This window comes from Marmota flaviventris, chromosome 8 (assembly GCF_047511675.1).
Source record: "Marmota flaviventris isolate mMarFla1 chromosome 8, mMarFla1.hap1, whole genome shotgun sequence".
NCBI lineage: Eukaryota > Metazoa > Chordata > Mammalia > Rodentia > Sciuridae > Marmota > Marmota flaviventris.
The window spans coordinates 44,660,049-44,680,872 of NC_092505.1; the positions used below are offsets into that span (position 1 = coordinate 44,660,049).

The following is a 20,824-nucleotide window of genomic DNA, read 5'->3' on the forward strand; positions in this document are numbered from 1 at the left end:
TTAAAACAGAATGTAAGAGAAGATCATGGAATTTGGTGTCCATCCCTGGGTTTGAATCCAGTTGAAGCAGAAGTGCTTTTGGGTGAGCTATATAATGTCTCTGAGCATTCAGCTTGTCGTTGGTTAAATGAAATAAAGTACGTTATTGTCAGACTTGAAGATGGCACATGTTGTAATGTGCCCAGCAGAGAACAAGTTCTCCAATAAATGGCTACTGTGATTCTAGTTATTATTATCTGTAACCATAATTATTTTCCCTGGCCCTACGGGTAGGCAGTGACTACATGAAATATTGGTTAATATTAGATAGATAGAAACTATGAAGTTCTATCTATATAGTGAACAATGTCATTAAAAAGAGCTCAAAATCAATACCACTGTCTTTTTTTTTTAATTTCCACTTATAGATTATTTGTCTCCAAGTATTGGGTTGTTTCTTTTTGCTACATCTCTTGAATTTTTTCCTGTATTCTACTTATTACCCTAAGCCAAACTCTCTCCTCTGGCTCTAGTTGTGTTTCTTTCTCCATACTAGCCCTGGAGTCCTGGTTCTCAAGGTGTGATTCACAGAGCAGCAGCATCACCTGGGTGCTTGCTAGAAACAGCATATCCTACACCCTGCCCAGACCTGCTGAGTCATGGGTCTGTTCTCGGCAGTGTTATGGAGCCTCAGTCCATTGATTCTTGCTACCTTTATGCTCAAGTGTACATGCTTTTGCTCCCCTCTTTTATATCTACCTCAATCAAAATTGCAGTTCATTACCTTGACCCTGGTCTCCACATTTTTTCTCTTTCCCCTTGTGACCCTTCTCTACCCCACAAGGTAAGATCTAAAATTGTTCATTGGATCATATCCAACATACACTGCCCCCCATCCCCAATCACACAAAGGCTTCTGTGGTGACTAGAAACATCAAAAAGATCTTTCTGTGGCCTGCAAAGCCCTATGAGATGGGTTATCTCACACCCTCATCACTTTACTTACTCAGTAAGCTATAGACACACTGGCCTACCTTTGGCCCAGGTTGTAAACCACGCTTGTCCCCACCTGACCTACCTCTGTCTTTATACTATATTGGCTTGGAGTTGTGATGTAAGCATTAGCTCAAATGTCATATTATTAGATGTCTTTCTAATCTTTGACTAAAGTGGCACACCCTCCTGCATTCCATCCCTTGCCCATGATCTTGTTTTATATTCTGTCTAGTAACAAAGTTTCTCTGGATGCATGATTTATATACATTGCAAACTGTTTTGGTGAGAGATAGTTTAGTTTTAATAATCATGATGAAGATTTCCTGAGTGCCTGCTACATGCTGGGTATTGTGTATAATAAATAAAATGATTTACTGGATCATTTCATTTTGATTATTTCTTTTTCCTTAATGGGTTATTTGTTTATCTTTTTGTTTTCCTCTTGTCTTAGGATGCTAGCTCCTTGAGGGGTGACTTTTTCATCTCTGTCACTAAACTGTGGAAGATCTTTGAGCAGGAAGTGTTGGTTAAGGAAATGATTGGCTCCTAGTAGGTTATCATTTGGAAGTGTGACTATATGAAAAGAAAGAACAAAGAGTTCTCTCTCATTTTCTATTTCAGATACGTTTCTGAAGAAAATACCCTCAAATTTTTCTTAGTTTTCACCCAGGAGAAGGAATCAGGTACTGGAGCTGATTTAGGATTTGTTCTAGTGGCCCTGAATGTAGATGTAGAGCCTCGGATTCATCCGACCGTGCTGGGAGAGAGGTTTTTGAGTGGCAACTTAATGAGAACAAATCTTTTCTAAAGCCTTAAGTTTGGCGTTTGGCATGGTTGGAAATACCAGGCCTTCCGACTTTTACGTTCTTTGTGCGCACGTCGGTAATGTGCGTATGTGAACCTTTTTATTATTATGGACTCAGCCGGCAGTAACCATGGTGAGTAGACCTATCACACAGCATTTTTCTGAGTCAGTTTAAAATGCTGACAATTAAATATACCGTACTCTTTTAAGCAATCCATCAGTCTCCCTTGTTGTCATGGTGACCGGAGTATATTTAGAAATGTGACAAGTACACTGAGTTCAATTGCACTTTTGCCAAAACATAGTTTTGCAGCTAAAATTGAATTTCCTGATTGAAGATCCAAGTGCTGTTAAGGGGGCATGATGGTTCCTATACATTATGCTGGAAGTATAACTTACATCATTCTATTAAATCAACCATTAAAGTCTTATCATGCTTTGAAGGTATTGCCGCTTTGAAGTGGTTATACTTAAAGTTGATGAAATGGAGTGAAATAAAGGGGCATTCTGCTTTTTCCATTAAAAGTGAAATTGGGCCTTGCCACTGTAATTAATGATTAACTCAATATATTTATAAAGAAATTGTAGGTAAGTGTGCATATGTCTGTTCCTCAGGATAGATTTCTAATTTAAAGGAATTTTTCAAGGGGCTTCTTCCCTCTGTCCTGCTTCTAATCTATTCTTAGTAATATGAGAACATCCTTTTTTTCTTTGGCTCTGACCTCAGATTGACAAGCATCCTATTTTTCCCCCAACCACATTCCTTTTAGATCTTTTTGTTGTTGTTGTTATTTTTATTTGAGACAGGGCCTTGCTTAGTTACAGAAGTAACTAAGAGCCTTGAACTTGAGATCCTCCTACCTCAACCTCCTGAGTAGCTGGGATTATAGGTGTGCACCAGCACACTCAACTTTTTCTCCTTCTAGAGTTTCAGTGAGGTAAAAAGATAAAATGAAATATGACTTTTTTTTTTTTTTTTTTTTTTTTGCCCAAAGTGGGGGAAAATCTTATCAGGAATTGGTTTGAATCCTCACTTCCTTGTCATCCTCTGTCTTGTCAACACAGTGCTGGGAACCATGTTGGGTCTGCACTACTTGCCCATTTTGTCACCTAAAGTTTAGGAACTTGCATAGTTGCTGGGTCATGCTTATAACTGTGATTTCATTCCTGGCCATAGACTGATTGTTCTGCTCTTGAGGTGAGAAGCCAACAACACTCTTGGGTAATTTTCCTTCCCTTTTGTCATCTCACTAAATGAATTGGCAACTGAGATAGATTTTGAGCTTCTGAGAATATTCAGTTAGACTGCCTTTGTTTTGCCTTGAACATATACTTTTTGGCAGGTAAGAAACATCATAGTTACAATAACAATGGTTAAAAGATTTACTGGGGGCTTAATATATGCTAGCTAGCGAGTGTGCATAGTAAACTCTTTAATAAATTATTTCATCAGGTCTACACAATTTTTTATGAAGTAGTCTCACTGTCATTCTCATTTTATATCAAACAGGCTCAGAGAGATTTTGCATCTTCATCAAGAGTAGTAATCCTAAGTAGTAATTCTGATCCAGGTGCCCTGTTAACCACTGCTTACCCTATGGAAGGCACCAGTGAATTTTTTTTTTAAAAACTAACCTGTGATCTACTCTTGGTGAAGTCATACAGGTGTTTCAGTGTTTCCAGAGGCTCCCTGGAGTGATGGTTCCATAATGATGAACAGGTAGCAGGATGTGAAAGTAGAGCTGAGCCATTCCATCTTTCCTATGGGTTTTAGAACTGAAAGTTAGTGATGGGCAGAGAGGGGGCATAAATCCTGTGTAGCTCAATGGTTATATCTCTAGATTAGTTTCTTAAAAATGGGTTTTATTTATTTATGACTATTGGTATATGCCATATTGGAACTTAGTAGAAATCAAAGATATCTTAATAAAAAATACCCATATATAAAAATATATATGTACATTTTTGAAAACAAAATCAGTGAGAAAAGTCTTATCTGGATTCTGTATTTAATGAGTTAGGATACATATTTTTGATTCAAGTTCATAAAGAAATCCAGCCTCGCCTAACTATCTGGTTAGGAAAAAAGGAAAAAGGGAGGTAATGGTGGATTTTCTTTTTAGATATTATACCAAAATTTGACAGTTTTGACAACGACTAAGAAAAAAAAATGTGTAGCTTATAAAGGTTAATTCCAGTGTGGAATGTGAAGTCACATTGAATCTCTGTTGTATTCAATCCATTGGTCTAATTTTCACTTTGGTTGGCTCTCTTCTTTTGATTTTGTCACATTGTGGATTGGTCATTTGGAAGATAAAGGTTCACTGAGTTCTGCAGATCTTCCATACATTGACGTATTTTATTCTATAATGAGAAAAAAAGATAATTTTCAATAATTTTACCTCCAATTTCGTCAAGAAAGTATTTGTTGTATTAGGAAGATGTTAAGTACACCTTAATATATGTGAGGTTTTCAAAATTATAATTTTCACTTTAAAACTTGAATCTTATTATTGGCAACAAATCCTGTTAGTTGTTTTCCTCTAAATGATAGGCTTTCATGGTTTATTTGTAAGAAAATGTCTGGAAAAACCTAAGTTTAAACAACTGTAATGTGTCAGTCATTGTTTCAAGTAAAATGATGTTCCCTGGAAGGATTGGTAAGTTAGCAGCTGTCAAATCCAGCATTTCTTGGAAATAACTATTGTAGTTGGATATTTAGCTGAGGTACTTCATGGATACTTTCCATTTCCTCATACGGAATATTAAGAAGATTTGTATTCAAAGATAGAGATTTAATACTGTTGTTTTTTTAAATTTTGTGTTTCTTCTTTTTAAGTTATACATGACAGTAGAATGTATTTTGACATATTTTATATACATAGAGTATAACTATTAATATTTTTTCAATGCATTGGGACGGTTTAAGTGAAACTGGCTCTCTGTCCAGCTTAACTGTATGTGTCCTGTTGTGAGAAATACAGTGACTACCACTTCAGTTTGGTGTTGCTGCCTTGATTCATATCAAAACTCCAACAGTTTTACCCACAATTGTCTTTTTATCATTAGCAGAAATGTCAGTCAATACAGTGTGAAAACCTCATGGCGTCTTAGCATTATGATAAAAATAGTTTTGAACTGGTAGATTTCTGGAAAGGTTTTGAGAACCCTGACATATATATGGATCACACATTAGAGGCCACTGATAGAACCCAGGACCTTTTGGGTTTGTTTTATTTTTTTTTTAATTGACACATAAGGATTGTACAAATTTAGGGGGCACATTGTGGTATTTTGACACATGTATAATGCGTAATGATCAAATCAGGATAATTAGCATTTCTATCATTTCAAACATTTATCTTCTCTTTGGGGTGAAGCATTCAAAATCCTCTCTTCTAGCTACTTCAAAAAATATATCAAACACATCATTATCGACTTGACTCACCCTGTTGTAGAGAGCATACCAGCACTTATTTCTCCTCACTATAACTTTGTGCCTATTGACCAAACTCTCCCCAGCTTCTCTCCTCTCTGCTGTCTCCAGCCTCTGGCAACTGCTGCTCCACTATGTTTATGAGATCTACTTTAAAAAATTCCACCTAAGAGTGAGTGAGATAATGCAGTATTTGTCTTTCTGTGCCTGACTTATTTCACTTAGCGTAAGTAAACTTTAGGTTCATCCAGGTTGTCATCAATGACAAGATTTTATGGCTGAATACTATTCCATTGTGTATATAAACTATATGTTCTTTATCTATTCACATGTTGTAGTGGTTTGTGCACATACACATACTCACCTATAAAACACACTTTGGGATATTGTTCAACTTTAAAAAAGATGAAAATTCTGACACTTGAAACAACATGGTTGGAGCTGTAGAACATTATGTTAAGTGAAATAAGCATGGAAGAGAAAAATACTGCACTATCTTTCTTTCATATGGAGTTTAAATAGTCAATCTTAGGAACAGAGTACAGGATAGTGGTGTTCAGGGGCTGGACGGAAGGGCATTGGGAAGATGTACAGCATAGAATAAATGATAGTTAAACTATTGAATATGTGAAGTTTGATAACAGATCTTGAATCTCCCCACTGCATGCACACACACCATGAGATTATTGATGTGCATGTATGAGTAAGCTATAATGAATCCTATTTATGTATAATTATGATGCATCAATAAAAAATAAACAAAAATTGGCAATTATATAGAAGTGATCAATCCACATGTAGTTATATCAAAAACATCAGGTCATATAAAGTAAATATCTGTAACTTTTGTATGCTAATGATATCTCAACAAAGATGTTAAAATTGATAAAAACAATCCAGTCTTTTTATTATACAGGAGAGGAGAGTGGAAGGAGACCTGCTTAGGGTGGTGGCATGAATAGTGACAAAGCTGGGCAAGAACCCAGTTGCTAGTGAATTCCTCTTTTTATTTATTTATTTATTTAATCCTTTTGATTCCTGGTTCAGTTTCAGGAATTTCAAGGTAAATATTTCCAAACTTCTTTCCTTTTTTCTCTTCTCTTCTCTTCTTACGTCTCTTTCTTTCTTTTCTACAAGGAACTGAGCCCAAGGGTGCTTAACCGCTGAGCAACATCCCCAATCCTTTTTTACATTTTATTTTGAGACAGGGTCTTGCTGAGTTGCTGAGGGCCTCACTGCGTTGCTGAGGCTGGCTTTGAACTTGCAATCTTCCTGCCTCAGCCTCCCGAGCTGCTGGGCTTAGAGGTGTGTGCCACCGTGCCTGGCCTCCAAACTTCTTTCTTGAAGATGATGATGACAAATGTACATACGTATTGACTCATTTAGGTTTAATTCTATTTTTTTTTTTCAAACTGTCACACACTTTCAACAGTTTCCCTGCTCTTCATTCACTCTGTTCTCTTCTGCTTTGCAGTGGCAACCAGGGTAGTTCTAAACAGAACAGGTGTTTTCTTTGCCAAGCCTGAGGAAAGTGACAGGATCCCGTGACTCCTTGTTCATTTTCTGGATAAAACTCAGGTTTTATCTGTAGGGGGGAAAAAAGAGTCCATGAGTTTGGGTTGAAGGGACCATTTTTTTTTTCTGGATTAAATTAGGTAAAATTATAGGAAAGAAAGTTCTACATACTGCTATCATTTTCATATTCCTACATGTCGTTTCCCTGAACACCCCCGTCCATTATTCTCTTCCCCCTTCCTCTTTCTCACCCCCTCTTTCCCTATCCTTCAGGAGGGAATTTGCCCAATAAATATGTCTCTTACCTTTGCTTTTAGTTATGGTTAATATTTGGTGGGGGGATCTGTTTTCTTTAGTAAAACTAGTCACACTCTGAAATTGTAATGAAGAAGGCTGAGAAAGGCAATAGAATTGGACCCAGATGTCATATGTTCCCTTTAACACCTCTCTTCCATTTTAGAGTGGTATTCTGGGGGAGCTAGGGTTGTGGGGGCCTCTGTGTGTGAACATTTGTGAGCAAATCTGGTAACGTGTGAAAGGCTTGCAGAACCTCGACTGTATTGTTCTCTTATTTTCAAACAAGTTGGATATTCTTACGCAAGACCCCGTCTTTTCTTTCTTCTCACTCAGCTTTCACTTGTCTTCTCCACCTGTGATCTTTTTGAGTCAGGTTTTATTAGCTTCTTCCTGATCCTTCATCCATGTCTTTCTTGGCTCCCCCGAGGAACAATCCCATTTAACCTTTAGTTTACCCTTGTGCATTAGCAGTTCTAGTCCTGGAACTCTAATGACTTTTTCTTTCTACAAAATTGATGTTTCCTGCAAACCATTTTGTCCTCTTCTTCATTCTCTGTTAAGTGTGGTCTTTTCTAGCAGTGTGTAAGTCTAGTGGTAGCTGACTGAACCCTTCAAATGTGTTTCCTGTCTTGTTTAGGCTTCCGAAGGTTGGGACTGTCTCACGCTTAGTGAATCATAGAAGCCCTGAGGAGGTGTTGAATGGATTTTACCCAGCGTTCTTTTCTTTGGAGGGCATCCTTCAGATTTTTATCTAGAGATCTGAGCTGTTGTCTCTCTCCCACTACTGTGCTGCTAAACTCTGAAACACAGAATACCAATGCCCATCTTTTTCTGCACACTCCCTCCCACTGCCAGATATCACATGTGCCTTGTCTGACAGATGGCTGTTTGGCCTCAACTTGAACACTTCCAGCTCTCTGTAAGGCAGTTGGTGGACAGCTTCATTTAATTTTTTTTTTCTTTGTATGGCCATGAAACTGAACTTTCCATCATTTCAACCTCATTATTTCTAATATTTAGCATATTTTGGAAGAGTACAGTATGGCTCACACATGAGATGTCCTCAAATACTTGAAGAGAGCATGAATTCCCCCATCTGCTTTCTCTCCTCCTTCAGACTTGGCCTTGCTACTTACATCTAAGGAAAAGCCAGGGATGGTCATAACCTTTGTGCTTTCACCATTTCTGCATCATTTTCTGGATTTTTACCATGTCTTCCAATTATCTGGGCCTCTTTCAAGCCCGTAGTGGAAACAGTAAGAAGGTTTGGGTCTGCCAGCTGGGTTATGATTTTTAGTACCACACTTATTAGATGTATGTGAACTGGATGAGGCCAGTTCGTCTTTCTAAGCCTCGGTTTCCCCAGATTCAAAGTGGACATCATAATGACTTCCAAGAATATTTTTAAGGATAAATGTATGTAGCTTGCTTTACCCAGTTGCTGAAACATAATATGGTTAGTAAAATTACTTTTTAAAATTTATTTTTAATTTTTTTGAATGCAGTTTGTTTTCTTTTTTTGTATTTTTTTGTGTATATTTAAAGTATACAACAGGATGAGATGCATGTATAGTAAGATGGTTGCTATAGAGGGACAAATTAACATATCCATCATCTCACAGTCATCTATTTTTTCCCTCTTGGGACAAAAACAATTACAGTCTACCCATTTAACAAAAATCCCAAACATAGTGTATCATTATTAACTATAGTCCAGGTTTTACATTACATTTCAACTTGTTCATCCTATGATTTGCTACTTTGTATCTTTTGAGCTATATGTGCCCATTTTCCTACCTACACACCTTCCTTTCCAAACTTGGTAACCACTATAAATGTCACTTATCTGGACGAACGGATTTTTGTTTGGTGTATCTAGTGATTCCAATGATTCCCTTTCTTTCTTTCTTCTTTACCTTTTCTCTCTTTTCCTTCCTCCCTTCTTTCTTCTTTTTTCTTTTTCTTTTTAGTTGTAGGTAAACACAATATCTTTTTTGAGAGAGAGAGAGAGAGAGAGAGAGAGAGAGAGAGAGAGAGAGAATTTTTAAATATTTATTTATTTTTTTTCATTTTTTGCGGACACAACATCTTTGTTTATATGTGGTGCTGAGGATCGAACCCGGGCCGCGCGCATGCCAGGCGAGCACGCTACCACTTGAGCCACATCCCCAGCCCCCAGTATCTTTATTCATCTATTTTTATGTGGTGCTGAGCATGGAACCCAGTGCCTCATACATATGAGGCAAGTGCTCTACCACTAAGCCACAGCCACAGCCCCCCATCCCCCACCTTTTTTTTAATATACATGTAATTGGTGCTTAAAATTCATTATTTCAAGAGCCCCCCCCCCCCCCCCCCTTTCTTCCTCTTTCTCTCCCTTTCTGGATTTTATCAATACCTGTACTCCTGTAAAAATCCTCATCATCTCTAAATTTGTTTTCTTTCTATTTTTATGTAGAACTTTTTTATTTTCATGTAAAACATTATTTTCTTGGTAGATACCGTTTTCCTCTACATGAAATTTCTAAACTGTTCAGGTCTTTCTGATGGTTAATGGTTGGCTCAGCTTGCTTTGCTCCTCGCTGAATATCTCACCTAATAAATTTTGGAATAATTTAGTTGTATATTTTTTAAAAATTAAATGTTCGATTAGTTTCAGTTCAACAAACAATTGACTAAGCACATCTCATCAGGTATTCGTTGGGCTAAGTGTTATAGGGGGTACAGGGAATGCCTTGTTCATGTGTCTCATTCAATCACCTTTTTTTTTTTTTTTTGAAGTATCTACTAAAGGACTAAATTTTGAACTTGGGGTTATAATTCAAGAATCTATTAGTCAAGGTACCTCTCTTAAAGATGCACAATCAACTAAAAGTGATAAATCAATGTGGTAATTTTAGTGGTCTGTATGTATAACTGGATGTTATGGTGGTCTTAAGAAAATTGCTTCATCCAACATTTTTGGATCTGGAAAAACTTCACATCAGAGGAGACTATTAAGGTTAAGTAGGGGCTCTAAATCTATGAGAAAGACAGGAAACTCATTGGGGTTTGGTTATGTTTTGTTACAGGCTGTTTTTGTTAGAAACAACCTCTAAATTATGTTTGTTACTCTCAGCAAACCCTACCCATTGTGTGCATCCCAAATCTCCCATTCTTCTGCTCAATTTAGGAGCCTTAGGATCAGCAGAATAACTTCTCAAGATAGATGTGTTAGTATGGGCTCACTGCGGGGACCCAGTTATTACTTTAATGAATATTCTACATTTCCAAGTAGGAATACAAACGTAAATGCATAAAAATAATCTCATGATGCTAGGACTCGTACAATTCTTGTAAAAATGTGTAGTGCTTGAGGGTTTCCTGAGTATCTTAAGTGCTGTTTCTGATAGATATTAGCACAAGAATTAACACTGAATAATTTTATGTGGGAGGTTTGCAGTTAATTTTTCAAAGTGATCATGCTGTATTATCTGGCTTTACTTTTTTTTTATAAGACCAGGTCTATGCTTAACCAGATGTCTAGGAAAAAGTCCTTTTGCTTCTCTGTGCCTCGGCATTGTTTTTCATTAAACAAGAAGATTCTTATTACTACTAGTAATAACACTAATTGTACCTCACTGGGTTGCAGTGAAGAATTACATCATTTTTCTGTGAGAAAGGGCATGTATATAGCTGGTAACTATTGTTGATGTAAGATGTAACTTTTGAGTGACCAGATTGGCAGCTACTTTGTCAAGGTGAGTTCAACTTAATTAATTCTTACCTGGTTGTCCAAGCTTTTTGAGTTTGAAACCTTTTTATTTTTATTTTATTTTATTTTATTTTTGAGAGAGAGAGAGAGAGAGAGAGAGAGAGAGAGAGAGAGAGAATTTTTAAATATTTTTTAGTTTTCAGTGGACACAACATCTTTATTTTATTTTTATGTGATGCTGAGGATCGAACCCAGCACCCCATGCATGCCAGGTGAGCAAGTTACCACTTGAGCCACAACCCCAGCCCTGAAACCTTTTTAGTTTCATGTCTTACTCTTCTCTGATTACCCCAAAGTGCATGTTAGAAGGTACTGTAATATTGCTCAGTGAGTACTTGGTGATGGCGCATAAATACATATATGTATTTCTCTCTCTCTCTCTCTCTCTCTCACACACACACACACACACACACATCTTTTAAGGTTCAGTGTTGAAGTTGGGCCATGAACTTATCTTTCCACTTGGGATTCCTGAAGTCTCTCATTTAATTTCTAGATTATAAGTTCCATTGATAGAACCCTTATAAATATCACATTAAGAAGTTGAACATTACCTTTAGGCCAAAGCAATTTACGCGTTAAAAATCTGATTAATTTTAACACAATCAGCCAGTGTGTCAGATGATTTCAGTGCCTCTGATCGATGCTGACAGGTGAGGAAATTAAAATCAGGGAGGGAAGCAATTAAATACTGACAAACATTACTTTAATGAGACAACCAAATCATTCATAAGCTATGGAATATGTTGTATTCTTGATAAGTATCTTAGGGTGGCAGGTGAGAGAGTGCATTTAAAAATGTTCTTCCTTTGGGATTTGAGGACTGGAGTGCAGGACATTCCATATTTTCTTATAATGCCTGTGTATTAACCTAATATCTGCCTGTTTATTAACCTAAAATTTTGATTGCTTCTGTGGGGTCAGACTTCCAGGTTTAAAATTATGGCACTATCTAATTTAAACAAATCTTAGACTAAGTAATTCTCCTGCTACTACTTCCATGGGAAACATAGGAAAATGCACAAAAGCTAGATAAAATAATTCTTGGTCTTTCCACTGTGGTTTAGTGATAACATGGTCAAGACCTATGATGAGAGAAACACAAAAATGTACATTTCATACAACTTAGATTCAAAATATTTGGGAATTTTAGGGCTAAAACCAGAACACAGGTCCTTAATTTTCCACCCCACTGTTGTATTCATATTAATACCCCATCAAGGAAGAACATCTGAGATAGCAGAGTTAGAAGGTTTCCAGTTTATTGGCTCTAATGGAAGTTTTTACAGGGCTCTGTCTTATTGCTCAGCTATATTACAGCACTTAAAATATCACACATCGTGAGTTATCTTTATGCTGGTGTAATGCCACTTAGACCTTTTGTTCATTATATTAGGTTCATCAGGCTAAAGGTTATGCTGCAGAAAACTTGTCTTTCATGGGGTGTGGTGATCGATTCAAGATACCATGGTTTGTGAAAAACAGGTCTCTCTGCTTTCTACGCTTACCATGTTCTTCATTTCCTTTCTCCTTTTTCTTTACTCCCTGTCATTTCTCTTGCTTCTCTCTTTCTCTCTTTTGTCTGAGCTTCATGTATTATGCCCTTTATTTTATAAAATACAACAGATATTATTAATAATCCTCTAGCAGTCTCAACTAGGGTTTCATGAGTTTTGCTTTGCATGGATTCCAATTAATAGGTTGAACTTTTGCAAGTTTGATTATTTTTGGCTGAAATCACTTCTGGAGGTGAGAATATTTTCCTTGGAGAGGAAGGTGATTTGACAAGGGCTGCAGCCATGCCAGGTCTGGTCAGCAGTCCTGTAGTGTACAGAGGCAGCAGAGGATATCTGACTTCATTACTGAGAGGATAGGTTGAGATTTGCCAATTGTCCCAGATGTTTTTATGGGTTATGGAGAATTTTATCACATTATGAAATACCCAGGAGCTACTGAGGACACGTGAGGCTGAAACCATGTGAAGAAGTTCATCGCTGGGAGACTTGAGCATTTCCCCTACTTAAGATGTGATTTATTGATGGAGGCTTCTTCATAAAAACTCACTGGTGCAGACTCTTGTTGTTTTATGACTTGTGTTTCTACACTTTGCCTGAGATGTTGCATCTATGAAACTTCATTGGGGAGATCTGAGAAAGTGGTTATGGTAACCCTGCTTGGATCCTTCCTTCTATCTCAGCTTAGTAATGTGTCACCTTCTGGTTGGACCACAGATATACAATTGGGGTACTCATTGGTGTTACATAGTAAGGATGATTTGATTCATAAGGACCATATGCAATATTTACCAAACTATAAAATAAAATATAATGTTAAAAGGTGATTACTGTTTAGCTTCTGGTAGCAGATTATGAGTTTCTTACAGGACATCTTATCAAACATATTCTTTTCTTAATCATGAATACTTTAGGAAAATTGGACATTTTAATAAAACTTCCCAGAGGGCTTATGCTTTTCAATAAATTGATATGTTCAACTTTGTTCTTGCCATTCTGTTGGAGTCTACATCTCTGAACCTAAGGCATAGTTATAGGCACAAATATTAAAATGATGTGTGATTCATCAGTGGGTCTTTCACCTGAAGCTGTGACTCTTGCTTTTTGGGGGTTGAGGGGACATTTGATTTGTTTGTTTGTTTGTTTGTTTGTTTTGGATGTTTTGTCTTTCAGAACAAAAAATCTTTGTGCTTTTTGTTGTTAGGTGAGGTCATGTGAAATTGACAGTAATATGATATGTTTAAAAACACAAGGCGCGCGTGAATTCAATACCCAACCCAGAGACAATTTCCATCATCGTGTGCTTATAACATTATATTTTAATCATATAAACATTGGAAAAATGTCATCATTTTGTATACTACCTTTATAGATAAGGAATGATGGAGGAAAACTCTCCAGAAAAAGTTTAACACAGGGCAATTTCGTCTGTGAATTACATATTATAAACCTAATTTACATGTGAGGACATTGATGCTCGGTGCTATACCAAGCCTTATGGACCAAATCAATGAGTTGTTTGGATTTTTCCCATCCACATAACATAGTAAAAGCTAAGATTTTTGGAAAAGATAGATCACTGAACCAGCAAGCAGAACCTCTGGTTTCAAATTCCCACTCTGCCATGTTCTAAGTACTGTGCAATGGTGGGTAAGTTAACGCACTTTTTCTGAACTTAAGTTTCCACATCTGTAAATGTTGTGCAGTAAAGGCCATTTCACACACTATTTGTGAAGTTAATTATGTGAGAGATGTTAGTTTCCTCTCCTCCTTTCTGTCCCTTCTTGTTCCCTCATTTAGAATAGAATAATCCCTTTGTGCTTCTTCATCAGTTGCTGTGGTGTGAAATGAGAAAATGAATGTGGAAATGTTTTGCACAACAAGAAACTGCTGTGCAGATATGAGAGGTTATGATTATTGATGAAGAGAAATATACTTAGAGCTCAAGAGTAACTTCTACCTACTTCATTGACAGGCACTAGCACTTCGGTTGGCTGAACCTCCTGTCTGCTGTCTGCTTCAAGAGTCACCTGCTTGAGGTAAGAGAGGCATGGTGACTTCTTGCTCAGAAAACAAAGGCTCAGAGGCATCAGGGCCAATAATGCACAAGGTTGATGTCCAAGACAGTGACCTGCCTTCCATTTATGTCTTCCTAATTAATTTTCTTTTAAAATTCCTACATCTTAAGGTTCAATACTAAAAGCATGGTTATCTGGATAATCATGATTCAGATTCAATGAGTATTTAATTATGTGTAATATGTTGTATACTAGAATGTTCTTATTGTTTTATGGCATCTGCAGTTAGTATGTGGCAGGAGAACTTTTCACTTAGTCTCCTCGCCCTTCATCAAATGTATTTTTCACAATATTACGATATCATAATTACCTGTCTTTGATGGGACCAAAGAATATTCTATCTGCCCAACAAATCATCTCAAAAAAATATAATCCAATGTTGCAATAAAAACAGCAACAAAATCCCAAGCACACAGATTATGAGTTAAAGTCTTTTGAAGCCCAGGACCCATTAAATGGCATACCACTTTACTGGGGACCCAGGCAAGGGAGGTAGGCCTTTGGCACATGAATGCATTGATCCTGAGTTTGCCAAGAAATGGAGATCAGTGTCAGGAAATCATTTTTAAAGAAGTGTCATAGTTGTATGATTTGCAGTGTGATTTTTTTTTTCTCTTGCAGCTAACTTGCTGATAGCTGCACCTCCTAGTGAGCTCTCCTGTGTAATTTTTTTTTAGAAGTCTTAAAGAAAAGGAGAAGTAGTCAACAGGATGTTGCTTAATGTAGTTAGAATGAACTTGGTGGAAGAGGTAATATCATCATTTCATGTTTTTTAAAGATTAGTTCTCCTTAATATGTTGTTCATGTCATGGATATATATCAATCCATGACCTTGAACTGCAAATATATGAGTTTAGTTGCATAGGCCTCTGGAAAATCTGAGGTTGGTTGGTTTTTCCCCATAAGTGGTTTTCCCCAATTGTAGGACTTAGCAATTTGGAATCGAGTGGGAATTATGGTGTTAGGTTAATGCAATTTTCAAAGCTAACATTCATTATGTATTTTAAAAAAAATAACATACCATATACAAACAGGTGGATGGTGTATGGACTGGGAAACTTCTATAATTAAATCAGACATAGCACCCACTTGTGGTTTTAGATTTTTTATTCCCTCATGCCTACAAAAGAGAGTATTATTAAGAAGAAGGTATAGACAAAAATTAAAGAATATTTTTTGCCCAATCATTTAGTCTCAGTGTAATCCACAAAATGTCCCTGCAAAAACTCCTTTTCAATGCATTATTTTCACAGACAAATATATCAGAAAAGAATGTCCTGTAGGCATCTCTGTTCACAGTTTTGATAGCTCTCACAGGCAGAGCTTGTTCGTTTAGAAACTGCAGAACCTTCCTCCAGATGCTAGCTGTTAAATGTGAATAGGATAAACTTTGAAAAATGGTTAACTCTGTCCCCTTTCTCCACTGAAGTCCATCTTGAAACTACAAAAGGTGTCTTAAGCAAGCCATGAAATATTCCAAAATCTGCTTGAAAGAGAGGAATTTTGTCTGTCTGGCCAATTCCCCCACTCACCCATTTATCTATCTACCTGTGAATCTCAAATGTATCTTTTGGAGGTAGGAGCTGGTCAGGAAGGAAGGATAGAAACTTCTCAAATAGGCTGAGAAAGGTGGGGAGGTAAATGTTCTGGGGGCATATTGTGGAAATATAGAATAATCTGTGGTAATTAATGACATCAGTGGCAGTCGTGGAGAAAGAATAACAGTTTAAATAAATCATTAGGCCTGACAGTAGAGGTGTCAACAGGTAACCACTTAATGAGTATAATCATTGTTTTTCTCTGTTTTCAGTGTTGATCTACTAACTGCGTCGTTTGTGTTCCCTGTCCCATTTCCAAACCAAATCTATTTAAAGCTGTACTCCATGGAATCTGAAATGGTATACCCTGTTTACTATTTAGAGTTGATACCTCATGTTCTTTAATAGGCAAGATCTGTTCTAGAACAAGGACAGGCTTCTGGACTCCTCTAGACTGTTGATTTTCCCCTTATTTCCACAGGGTGATTCATTAACAAGGATGAATAATAGCTAATTAATTCTCATGTGCCTCTCTAGATTGCCAGAGTGAATTGTTTATTATAGTTTTGGGGAAACAGCCCTCATTTGCCTTAAAGACAATTATTTATTTCTTAATTTATTTTGAAGGGAAGGCAGGGGCAGTAGTTAGAAATGAACTTACCTCTTTAGTTACCTTGGATAGAATCTCATTGTTTTTGAGATTGAATCAATGTTTTATGTGTCAGAAACCCTGAGAAGCTGCTTCTAATCTAAGCCCTGTTGTCAGTGATGGTCTCCTTGGGCAAGTCTTCCTCCCTGTCTGAGGTCTGTTTCAGCATCTAACAATATACAGAGCTGATCCACTTGACCATGGCATTTCTTCTAGTTAAATGTTCTATTCTCTATTATTTTATTTCCTTGTCAGTCCCTTCTCCCCTCTGCTGCCACGTTTCCCAAATCCAATGACTATTCCCGAGCTCTGTGTGAAAATATTCTTCTGTTTAAGTTTTATTTCTTTGATGTACTACAAAAGCACTTAGTGATTTGAAGGGTATATGTCCCTTCATTTGTTGTTTATACCCCGGTTGTCCTCTAGTTCCAGTGTCAGCTAATTTCAAGCTAGAAAGCAGAATAAACTCACCTTTTCCTCTCTATGATATTATTCGAGGCTTTGTTTTCAGAGGACCTGGTACCAGCACTGCTGTTAACACCATTAGGAGGAGGAGGAGGTTCCTCTTCTGTTGTTTCACTATTCTAGGGTGAATAATTGGACCTGTAAGGAAGTGTCAAAACATTAAAGCCAGAGGGGACTTCAAGACTCAATCTAACCAATTTTTCTATTTCAGAGGTGGAGATTTTGGGGTCGGGGCGGGAATCCAATTTGTCTAAGGGGTGGTCGCCAGTCCTGGGCTGTGGTTTCTTCTTTTCACTTCATAATTGTATCTTTGCTTTAGTTGAGAAATCTCTTCCTTTAAATTGCTCTTTCTCTTCCCAATATTCATAGGGTCATGTCTTTCAGACAAAACCAATCTCAAGGTTAATGTGAGATGTCCTTTGAAGCATAAATGGACTTGAAGCATCTTCATTCATTCCATACAGCTGAGGCACTGAGATTTGGGGCTGGCTTTTGCACTCTGTGTTGATAAGTAGAATGTGGGTCTCCTTGTAGACTTTCCTCTAGGAGGTTATTTGGCTCTGACCTCACAAACATCTCCACCACCTTCCTCCTGTCCTTTTCTGATCCAATGTATTATACGAAGCTGAGGATGAACTGTCAGATGGCTGTGGACTGCACGTCTTTGGAAACATTAATAAAAAGAAGACAGATGAGAGATTGATATACAAGAAGACAGGAGAGTAAGACCCACACACTGATATGGAATTCAGTGCCAGTATTGCCAATTGTTGGGGCCACCCAGGATTTATAGTAGTGTATCACACTTTTCACACCTTCTTGCTGCCTTGGGCTGAGAAGCAGCTGGTAAATTGTTATCAAAACTAAACCCTTATTTTCATGGGACTTCAAGGTCCAGAGAAAAGAATAGTAATTATTCATAAGATAAAGATTACTGGATCTGAATACATATATGAACCACATGTTACAGAGTCTAAGGTTCAAAACCTGGCTTTAATTAATTTGCTGTGACTTCAGTGAAGGCCTGGCCTTTCTCTGAGCCTCACTTTCTCCATCTGTGGTTTGGGTGTTGGTGGGTGGAGGAGAGGATGTCAAAGGTCATCCAAGCTCTGATTGTCATGAGTCTCAGATAGATGCCTTTAAGCACTCACAGCAAGGTTGCAACCATGCCATGTCTTGAATTGGAAGAGTGTGTGAATTAGAAGTGGTGTGGTTCTCATTAGAGCTTCTATTGCCCATTTTTGCATCCATCAGACTTGTTAGTAAATGAACTTTTGCCTTCCAGTTGATAGGCTCCTTCCTGCTTGCTTAAGGCAGTAGTTTCTGATTTCTCTCTGTGTGTGTGTGTGTGTACACATGCCTACACACACTTATGTTTGGGGTAGGGGGAACATTATGGAAGTTTGGGATACTCAGATGAACCTGTGAACTATCTTAAGAAAACAACAAAAACCCCAGTGTATCTGCGAAGAATACTAGCCACAATTCCAGGAGTTTTATAGCTAACTCTGAAGGCCATACATGAGTTCTAGGGTAGGCAAAAAATGTTTTCTGCATAGGAAGTCTGAGATGACATGTGGTTGGCACCCATTTCCTTTAGCTGTTGGATTTTTCCCACAGTTCACCTATTGTTCTGCTCTGGTTCTCAGTCTGGCTTAGAATGACTCTGGACATTTACACGTTGTCAACCGTTAAGTGATATTTTCATACAGAAAATCTTACTGATTCATTAATTAATTCATTCTTTCACTCAAATGAACTTTGAACTCAGAATCTGCTAAGTGTTAGTTACTTTTAATACCTTACATTATTTTATTTAAGTTTATAAAATGGAAAGTTATTTCCTCCCTTTTTTTTTTTTGTGCAAGGAAACCAAACTCAGGTTGAATAATTTGCTCAGAGTTGTACAGTTAATAAAGTGCAAAGTTTGAGTTTAAATCTAGATCTGCTCCAAAATACGTGACTGTCTTCAGAGATAACACTGAATATGAATAAGGACGATGAAGCAAGTTCATAAACCATGGAAATCTCTGGTAGAAAATGGTAAATGGGCCCCAGAGGAATACAGTGATTGTGTGCTGTGGGAGTTTGGTGAGGGACAAGATCACACTTTCTGAATCACTTATATGATAATTCAGTAATTAAATTCTTATCCAAACCTTAAGGCCAAATTAAAAAAAAAGTCAAAAGTTATATAAATGCACTATAAACAACTCATAGTTTCTCCTTGTTTTTCAAACTTTCATCAGGTTAGTTGCCTCAGTAAGTGGGATGAGCAGGCAAAGGATAATTGGGATCCTAGTGCCCTGATCATACTTGGAGTTATTGACGGAATTGGAATTTCAGGGCTCTGGGGAATCTATTGTTGTTTTTTCTCTGTTATATTGAGTGTGGGACTTTAACAGAGATAGATTTCTGACCATGCCTACATCAGCACAAATGCAGATGTGAGCAGCTAGAATGTGGATTCTGCCAAATTGTAATGACTGCCACATGTGGAAAGCTAAAACTTAGTGCTGGTGATCCTCTTCAAGCACATGTGGGAGCCAGGAGAGTGAAAATCAGTGTTGAGGATGGCAGAGGCCTCAGAGCTTGTCAGGAGGAACACCTCACCTTACAGATGGGGAAGTGGAGTCTGATGGGGGCATAACCAAAATTCAGGAAGCAGTTTAATGACTCCCTGGGAGTAATGACAGAACAAGAACCAGACTTCATGTCAGCACTACAGTAATACTGACTTACAGTTTCTGACTTCCATTGTCACATACTGTCACTGATAGGCTGATATACCTGGATTTGGAACCCACCGTTATTACCTACATGGCCTAACACAATGTTTATGATAACTTGGGGGTCTCAGCTTTGTTGTTTGTAAAATGGAAATCATATCCTATTGATAAAGTGATTATGAGGATAAATGAAATACCTTTGTGTTGTTCAGTACACAGAGGTATTATTGCCTGTCATGGTGAGGTTCTAGAATGCTTCCAAAGTCTTACGTGTTTTCTGGTGGGGTTTTTGGGAAATGGAAATGATGGGATTATGAGGACTTTAAGTGGTTTGATCTATTGATGGCTGAATGAATTACTGGGAGTTGGAGCCTAGTTAGAGGAAGGAAACTGGGGTGTGAATCTTAGAAGGGTTTATCTTCTCCCCCAACCCCAGTCTTCTCTCTGCTTCCTGGCGGACGCGTTGCCAGGAGGTAATCAGATTTGCTCTTCCATGCCTTCCTCCATGATGTGCTGTCTCACCTGAGGTCCAGATCATTGTAACTGGCTGACCCTGGATTGAATGTGAAACCATGAGCCAAAATAAACCTTTCCTCTTCTAAATTGTTCCTCTCAGGTACGTTGGTCACAGAGACAGAAAAGAGAGAACACATTGTCCACGTTATTAGTAGTCCTTATCAAAGCCCAATGAGACAGAAACAATTATCTTATTTTTTACAGAATTTGTTTCCTAACCTCATCATGACAGTTCTTAGGCTTTTGCTTCTCACAGTTCTGTCTTAGGACCATGGACATCAATAGCATTTTGGAGCTTGTTAGAAATGCAGATCTCGGGCCATACTCCAGACATCCTGAGTTAGAATCTGTGTTTTAACAAGATCCCCAGGTAGTTCACATGCTCATTAGAGTCTAAGAAGCATTCCTGTAGGCCTGAGACCAATTTCAAGGATCTTGGCCATGACCTGCTGACAATGACTGGCACTCTGCCTGCATTCTTGGGGCATGCAGCACCCAGACCTTCAGATAGCAGCAGGGAACCCTGGGGATCACTCCCAGGGAATAACGGAGG

At 37.8% G+C, this 20,824-nt stretch overlaps 1 protein-coding gene across 9 annotated transcripts in view; it reads left to right on the forward strand.

The window, feature by feature from the left end:
• The window catches only part of Lpp (LIM domain containing preferred translocation partner in lipoma), a 655,361-nt gene that overhangs the window by 150,017 nt on the left and 484,520 nt on the right, over positions 1-20,824 (forward strand). For 6 of the 9 annotated variants that reach the window (XM_071615170.1, XM_071615174.1, XM_071615175.1 and 3 more), the window contains one exon: positions 14,272-14,335. The exons of the other annotated variants lie outside the window; for them this stretch is intronic. The gene's annotated coding sequence lies outside the window, so the exon portion shown is untranslated. The remainder of the gene's footprint in view (positions 1-14,271; positions 14,336-20,824) is intronic. 9 annotated transcript variants of the gene reach the window in all.